The sequence below is a fragment of the Centruroides sculpturatus genome, unplaced genomic scaffold (assembly GCF_000671375.1).
Source record: "Centruroides sculpturatus isolate CEXI.00-Female unplaced genomic scaffold, Cexi_2.0 scaffold20, whole genome shotgun sequence".
Lineage (NCBI taxonomy): Eukaryota > Metazoa > Arthropoda > Arachnida > Scorpiones > Buthidae > Centruroides > Centruroides sculpturatus.
Window position 1 is genome coordinate 489,447 of NW_019384333.1, and position 9,772 is coordinate 499,218.

Consider the following 9,772-nt stretch of genomic DNA (forward strand, 5'->3'; position numbering starts at 1 on the left):
AAATTTTGAAATATTTAAAATGTAAATGGCAAGTTGTTATCCCATTATACTATTAATAAGGATGAACCAACCACTGTAGTTACTCGGCCGAATTGATCGATGTATCTTTAACAGCAGGCGAAGTTTAAAGAACATCAATGTTTTGACCTGATTAATGGGCCACCTTCACTGGATCAAAAATGTTAGCATTCTTTAAATTTCACACACTGTTAATGGTGCATTGATTCATCAGACTACATATAAAACTTCTCATAACACTATTTTTATAATGCACTCACCTTAGTAAATATAATTTTTTTTTTAATGATGGAATGATTTTAAGTCCAACTCGGTTTACATGGAACAAAAATCTTTTTGAAATTTCAAATGATTCAGACTAAGGAGGGAAAAGATTCTTTGACTCCTGAAGATGGGTACATAGCCTAAAAGCATAAAGTTTTCTAAAAAGTTTCACTCCAATAAAAGCAGTTTGAATTGGATTGACATTTGAGGAGATTCCTTAACAAGTGTATCTTGAAATTCTTTTCAATATGAAAGAATTTACAACTGTAAATATATAAACATATTATTAAAATTAACAATATTTAATATTATAGCTTATTCAAAAATAATAGAAATGAAAACATACTACTAATGTCTTTAACTTTTGAAATTTCAAAGTAATTTCAGAGTTAGAAATTTACTATAAGCAAATATACTTATACAGTAGATTAAGCTAGAATTATAATTTATATTATTAATTTATCAAATCTTAATGCCAAATTCATTGGGCCACAACTTGGCTAATTAAATACGTAAATAATAAAGTAACATACAGGGGTGTCCTATAAGTGTGGAACCACAGGACTTATGTTAATCTTTCTTTATTCTCTTAGGATAAAGCATGGCACTAAGGAAGTAAGGAGGAAAGAATTCAATTATCATAATGATAGGGACCTGCAGTCAGCAAGAAATTGCTGAGTTTAACAGGCTGCTCCAGCTACTATGTGCAATTGGTGGAAAGTCTGGATTCTAGATGCAGTTTGTTAAACTCTTCAATAATTTCTTGCCGATTGCAAGTCCATACCATCAAGACAACTTGAATTTTTCCCTCCTTACCCAGTGTCATACATACTTTACCCATAAAATATTAATGTAACTCTTGTGGTTTGACTTACGAGAAACTGTGTACAGGAAATAAAATTAAATCCATCTAGAAATGTATCAAGATTTAAATATTTCATGGTTTTTTTTAGACTAAAATAGAAACAAATGTTTCAAAAATGTATTCATATAAAAATTTTGATAAGTAGCATAACTTTGGTCTAAAATAGTATTTAAATATTTCAAAGCAATACAGATTCCAAAATATTATGAGATACATTATACTGAAAGTAAATATATATTCGTACAAGATGCATTTGACAGATGCCAGTCATATTCCTTGGCACAAAGGATATGACTGACATCTGCCAAATGCATCTTGTTGTAGTGACACCATGGTTAACATGAGTTATATATACATTATTTATAAGAAACATTTTTTATGCAAGATAAATAACTTTAAGATTAGACACATGATTAAATATAAATGTGATATGCCAACTTATATCAATCTCATATTTTTGTTTCAGGTAAACACTAAATTATTTTGCAGTTTTTTGAATTACTTACTCCATGTGCCGAAAGAAAAAACTTTATAATACAGTAAAAGTTAATGAATAGAGTGGCTTAGAAGGAGCCGAGAAAGTGAATTTCAAGTTATTATTAATGTAAGAACTATGATGAAGTTAATAAAACATTTACTATTCTAAGCTCAAAGTTTGCAACTGGCTTGTAACTCGACAAATGCAAGAAACATTCCAAGCACTTCTTGCATCTGTAATAACAATAATAATTACTTTATATTCTTAATACATTTCTTTATTTATACAAAATAAAGGTTCTTAAATTTGAGCCTTTAAAATTTTAATTAATAAAGTAAATAAAAGAATAATGTCATCATAAAATTTATATAAAATGAATTGGTTTTGCTTAAGAGCAGTAATGTATATTTTTATTCTCAAGCAAAAAGTATTCAGTTAGAGGCAGATATATAACATCTAGACATATTACTAATGTAGTATATCAATTAAATGTAATTGAAGCACTTGGTAAACAGACCATTAACTCAGATAAATACTGCATCTTAATACTTTAAATATAAATTCAGCAAGTTATATATAGCACAACCAATTGAAATAGAAGGGCATTTTATTAATGCCAAATTTAAGATACATAAAGTGACAAACCATATCATTCTAATAAAATACCACCGTATTTTTTTATTACAGATAATTGTTTCTTTATACACATTTTGTTTTAATGTAACTTATTTAAATTAGCATCTTAATTACTTGGCCATCTGGCCATCTTAAATTGTCTTAGGTTATTTTTACAAGAATTAAAAATAACAACTTTAACTTAGTATTTCTGTAGAATATCCTCTTGAAGTCTCAAAATCAAACAATTATGATACAAAATACTCCTCAAAAGTATCAACTTAAATAAATTTTATTTTTGACAATTTCAGGAAAACTTAAGAAAATTTAATAGTAAATTTTTAAATACAAGAAAAGCTTTATTTCTAGATTTATTACTTCTTTTAATTATATTATTAATAAATGTAATATATGTATTTATTTTATTATTATTTATATTTTATCAAACTGTTCTATCAAACATTTTTGTTTATATTTTATTATTACAAATAATAAAAATAGAATAATAATATATATGAAACAAAATGTCTATGAACTCACCTGTTAGAACAATTTTTTCCATTACAGTTAAATAGTACAAGTTGCTTTATTCTGAACAAAGTATTATTTATGTTTCGTTAAATATTTTTGGACTTATTTAATTAATGTTATAGCAATTTTATTTAGAAACATTTGTATTTTTATTCAAAATGTATTTTATTCGTGTAAAATATTTGTGGATTAAGGGATACTTTCAATCACATTCAAAGAAATATGTCAATGGTAAGTGATTAACTTTCTGTAAGTATTTTATGTAAACTAGACTTATTTACAGATATTTCTGCAAAAACTTATGATGTGATTACATTTCTTGATACAAAAGCTGAAAGACAGTGAGATTGAGGCTTTTCTGTAATGCTTAACAATGGTACAAAGCAGTTTCTTCATGAGAGCTAGCCTAAACTTTATTGCTTTCTACTGATGACACAATGTGTTTAAAAGGCTAAGTTTATAGGACATTTTTGGATCCCCTAGGCCTCTAGAACAAGCTGTGAAAATATTGCTACTATCTCAAGAAATATCCCGTATATAATATATAGAATCCCACATAGTGTACAAGTTTCTTTTGTAATCATTGCTTTCAACACAGGCTTTTTAACAAATCAAAACATTTTTCCCTTTAAACTTAAATTGAACACTGTTTAATAAATAAATAATTTTTTAAAAGAAAGTGAAAATGAAGAAGCAATGCATTCAAATGATTCATTATCTATATATAATAAGATACATAAATCTACACATTAATAAAACCAAAAAATCTGCCAGATTTATTATCAAACTTAAAAATTTATTTATACTTATGTAATTNTCTGTTTGAAGTCACAAAAAATATATATTTTTTGATTAATTCGAAGAGAACTTTTTTGGAGAAGAAGTAAAGAAGAAAAAATTTGACAAAGAGGAATTTAAAGTCAGCTGATGTGCTATTTTGATAATTTGTTGACGTTTCGCATTGTACACAGACAATTTATGAGCTGACTGATCTCATTGGATGAAGAATTGCTTGAGTTGCACTTTTTGAATTCGGCTTTCAACTTCAGACAATGTATACAGTACGATTACCTTCATGTTTGCTAACGTTGCTGTATTTCTACAAATCATAAAACGAAACTCGTGTAAATTTATTTTTATCATCTCTTTACTTCCGGAAAACAAAACGAAATATATACTGTATACTTATTTTACAATCATTGGCAGGTGTCTAGAAGAGACAAATTTGCATGCAAAAATAAATTTAACTACAGTATTAAATTTATCATAATATGGTGACTTAACTGCCTACCAGCAGCCAAATTTTTGTTTCAGATTGTTAGTTAATCTTAATATAGTCTGCTAAAAGTCCAGTCGATCATTTGATATTACTGATTTATCATTACTGCAGACGGTGACTTGTAAATACAGTAGAGCATTGATTATCCGAATGTCGATCAACCAAAACGTCAATTAACCGAAAACTTTCCAGTCGGCAAATTTTAATTTCCGCTAATGCTATGGCACTGCAATCTTTGGTTATGTCTTGCACTACTCCAATATTATTTTTGTTGGTGTGCGTGTTTTAGCTGGCAGCACTGGTGCGACCATGAGAGTGTACTTAAGGACGTACCAGAATTTGAACGAATTTCAACATGGGATAGGTTAATATATTTTTTTGTACATAATCGGTTATCTGAAAAATCGATTTTCTGAACAACCCCAGTCCCCAATTGATTCAGATAATTGATGCTCTACTGTAGTGTTCTAATAGTTTTTAAATTGGTTAAAAGCTAAAAACTAAAGCTTCTAAAAGCTTTAAGCAAAAAAATCTCTCTTAAAAAGCCACATTAAAAGCAGCAACTATTATACAAAATTAGTTCATTTCTATTCTCTTTATTTTATAATTAGTTAATACTAATATATTAATATATTTAGTGAGTTTCCAGAAAACATGTTTGTTCATGTTTTTCTGTTGTCTTTTTGTAATTTTTAAGCTTCTTCTGGGCTTGTTACATACTGGGAGTGGAAATCAACTGCCTAATGACATTTCCAAGATTCAATGTAAAATAAATAAATTAATTAATAAAGTTAAAAAGACTTTAGTAATACAGTTCTACAATGTATAAAATAATAAAACTTAAGAAGTTTGTTGTTTTATCAATCTTGTAAGAAGATAAAAATTAAAGAATAAAAACTAATACTAAAGACATGCTAAGAACAGTAGTAGTAGTTAGCAATGTTCTTCCCAAGTTTGTTTTAGCTGATTTTAGTACAATGTAACCTGTGTAAACCAGACACATACAATATTGAAAATTTTTTCCAATTTGGCAAATTCCATTTTGAACAGGTTTTACTGTATTATTTCCTCTGACTAATTAGAAAACTTTTCTTTCTTTAAGATACCTGAACTATAGACTAGAATGCTATTGAGTTATTATAGTATGAATGTCACAGCCTGATTGTTAATTTAGGTGCTTTACAAAGCATCTAGCCATTTGATTAAATGATACCATTTTACAATAAAACTAACTAATGTTCAATCAGATTGTCATTACATTATGTTTTGCAATACAGCTGGCTATGTTTAGCTGTATTGTAAAGCAGCAGAAATCTCACACTCTTTACTAAAATGCAAATTATACACAAGGATTAGGGATAAAAATGTTAGAAGTACAAAAACATAAATTGTATAATCTGTATTAGAAACTTGAAAATTATAAAAAAAAGAATACTAAACATATCATTATTTATTATTAATTAATGCAAGATAATTATNAAAAAAAAAACTCGTATAATTCGATAAAATGTCATCGCCAACTCGCGTCGCGACAGGATTGGTCGAATCTAGACCAATAGCGGATATTGCACAAACCATTGAGTTTAAACGAGCAGCGGACCTACTAAAAACCATTTATTATTTAACGTCCATAGAAATTATATTTATATTAATGATGTCTCCAAAGTTCAGCGAATTTTTCGCAAAAAAAAATAATTTATCAGGAAGCACGCGAGCGCCATTCGATGACAAGCTCCACGACGAAAACAAGCTTAAGCAATGGCGTCGTCGAACGGTGCACACTCAGTAAGTAATCCTACAATTTTTTGTTTATAGCCTTGTTTATATAAATTATTCCCCAAAAATTATATGTATTTTGGAAATGTTGAGTCGAATTAGTCTAGAATCGATTAATTTTATGGAAGAAACCTTTCAAACAGCCGTAGTCCGTAAACTGCACACGTGCCGAGCTGTGATTGGCTGGACTCGTAGAAAATGGATTCATATAAACCGGAACGTATCTACCGTGTTATAGGGGGGTCGACTGTAATTTATCTTTACATTTTGGCAAGAAATTTGTAAATTTTCATTTAAAAGTGTTTTCATGATTTTATAAGCAATATTTCAGTTAAATCAATTCAGTCTCCCTGACTTTAATCATGCTAAATTCTTTGCAATGTAACCAGAAATGGGTTCACTTTACCTTTACAATGAATAAATGAAGATAAATCAAATAAGGATTTGAATGTGAAAAATGCACTGATACACGTGTCCAGTACATACAGTACAATATCTAAGAGTTTACTCTTCGTACACAGCGCCGTGGTATACACTCATACTCTTCATACACCCACAGTGGTACATGAAAGAAGGTAGATTTGCACGTTCTAATTTGGGCCCCTAATATCGGTTCACTACTAAATTAAAAAACAAATGAAGTGTCTCTTTAATGGATCAGCTCTGTGAAACAGAGTTGATCCATTAAAGATGACGATCAAAGTTAAAAATTCATAAGTAAACAATTTTAAACGGGTACCTGTACATGATATGAAAGGACTGTATTGTATTTATGGAATAATACAGCCCAACAAATGAGAGATCTGTCAAGAGGAATGTCTCCTGGGAAATTTTCTGTGGAAAATTGGCTTCTAAATATTTACGTATGGCTTCTATTTTATACACCTAAAGTAAAACCAAAAAACTTTATGTGCCAGTCCATTGGCGAGGCTCGAACCCGCGACCGATTACGTATTGTGATACGAAAAAATAAGAAAATCTTGAGTGAAATGGTTTAGAATTTGAAATCATTAACGCAGAATATATTCATTTTTAGCTACTAATGCTTGATACGTACTGATAATTTCGAATTTTATAACTTTTAAATCCTGGTATTAAAACTATTACGTTCCGGTATTAACTAAAGTGATTGGTTCCATCAGTTAAGTTGCTTTACGATCTATATATAGATACGTAATGGTTTATGTAATTCATCTTCAGAGAGAAATTTTAACTAACGATTCGGCATAATGGTTTATAATAATAATTATATACTTGGAAGTAACCATTAATTAATTGAAAACAAATGTATAATGCTTATAATAATAATTTTTTTTATTTAATTTGTATTATATAAGAGAATAATATAATGAAATACAGTATAAGATAAAGCTAATGAATTCTTATAAGTAATTAAAGATATTACTCAAGAGTAATTTAAGAATCCCTTTAAGCGCATGTGATTAGGAATGTGATCACCTACAATAAGATAATAATAGAAATTTTATATATTAAGTAGTGTTTTAGGGTACTCAAAAAACAGTTGAATAGAGCAATTTCATGTATCAGGTAATCGTAATTAAAACACCCTATTTAGTCTGTCTAGAGAGATGGTTTACAGCTTGAATGCCATCAAATTGTTTTGGTGTCATTTCAGGACGTGCGGAAGACATTTCCGTAACAAACAAATTAGTACCAAAACTCATCAATCAGACACTTTTGGGACTGCAAGTAAATAAAGCAGTGAGAATGCTCAAGTTTGATTTATCGAAAACATGTCGCAAATTTGATAGCCTTCGAAGACATTATTGCACAGCATATGAGAAGCTTCAGAGGATCAATTATAGTTGGCTCTTGAGCATGTTCACCATCTTCAGAATGAGGACACATTGAAAAGTATTCCTGTATCGCTAAGGTAGTCTTGTACAAGTAAAATATTTGTTACTTGCAGCACCAAAAATTCCGTAGTGGCAAGTATTAGTACTATTTTTTTTACAAAAATGCCTTCTGCATATCCTCGCAGAATTTGATAGAATACAACAATGCTATAGATGCGTGATCTGCCATGGGAGTGCCTATCGGGAGGACTTTGTATTGGAAACTGACCCGTTATTTACGTGTTATTCACGTAAAAAAAACATAGACAAATCAATATAGTCAGAATTAATCAGGAGCAGAATCGAAAACTTACAAGAATCGGAATGTTGCAAAAGCAATAAAAAAGAAACACAATGCTTCCAATTTACCCTGTACGGACTAGTACAGGGTATTCGAAACAGTTGATGAACATTGTTGATAGTTACAAAGATTGAAGTAAATGATTAAGTAGAGCGCCGTGTTCAGTATCGCAGAATTTTCGCTAAGTCTAGTTATGCTGCCATGCTGAACTCGTTTTTTAACTATCTGACTTCTCCCAGTGCTAGAATTCTAACTAGTTCAGTCAGCTGATTTATGATATAATTATGATTATGTCATTCATCAATTTTACACACGGTTAGTGTAACTTGCTAACTCAGCACATCGTTCAAGAGTACTTACACTTTTTAGCACAGCCCTTCCAATCAGTTAATTTCTTACTTGGCATTCTGTTACTGAGCACGATCCTAAAGATTCGGCCGTTTAATTAAGTAACCATTAATACAGTAGATAAATTAAAAAATAATTTTGCTGGTAAAAGTTTCAGAGTTGTTAAAAAACTTGATACCAGTTTATGATCGTGGGTTCATGCTTCACCAACGGGTTGACAACATGAAGCTTACCAGGCCTTAAGCAAGAGCCTACTTAGGATAATGATTGAAGTGCCGTTCCATTGACAATTTATGAAAAGTAACCATTGTTTTTTAGTTGTTAATTACTCATTTAGTGTAATACCGTTAAAAATTATTAAATGAAACGACATAACTGAATTTATGTTACAGAAGAGGTAACTTGTTACTTTTTATTTAACAATACTTGTTTTAAAAGATTCCTGTAAAGTGCCTTTATATCATAATTTACCTGGTAAATTAATATATAACAAAAATCTTAAGCTGATTCCATGTTTATAATTGTACGATTATAAATAATTTTATAATCTATGTGTAAATGTAATGTCAAGAGAAAAACTTATTTACGGGCTTAATTAATTGCTTTGTTGTATTCTCTGTTTGTGTGCATCCGAAATGTCCTCATTATACGGCCATATTGAATTCTCAACAGAATTCATGGCGATGATAAGTAAGAGTAGGAAACGCCATCTGTAGTTAATATTTACTCTATGAAAATTTTGGCTGTATCCCTTGATTACTGTTGTATTTATTCAATTCTAAAACATATCTAAACTTTCAAACTCTTTCTCATAAACAGCTAAATCTATTAGAACCCATTTTCGGCCCTGTAGATAGTTCCCTTTTAATTCTACAGGGACAAACAAACACACATCAATATTTAATTTGGTTTTAAGGCTGCTCTGAGAATACAAATTCGCATCTTCAGGAATTTTCATAATTTGATGCCATATCTCACTCTAAACATGCTGTGTTTGGAATGGACAAATCTGTAATGGGCTTTCTTTTTGGATCAAACATATATAGATGGAGTAAAAAAAAAAAAAATTTACATTTCCAACCAGAATTTTATTCAAAAAGTAGATACATAACAAAAAAAGATTCACAATATTTTGTAACAGCACTAGCATTTTATATCTTTTCTATCTTTTTTTTTTTTAACATATTAGACCTTGTAAATCAATCAGACATTCTATTCCATTTGTCTAAAATTACAAAACAAAATCTTTATACTGGGTGATCCAAAAGTCCTTCAGACATAGCACCCAACTTTAAAGTAAATTTTACAACCATGGCATTATTTTTTTATGCAATAGGCATTTTTGCATATAACTGCTATGTTGAAGGACTTCTGGATTACTGTGTGTTTATTATCTTGTCATTAATATAATAATATACGTTTTATAGAAATGTATACGAAA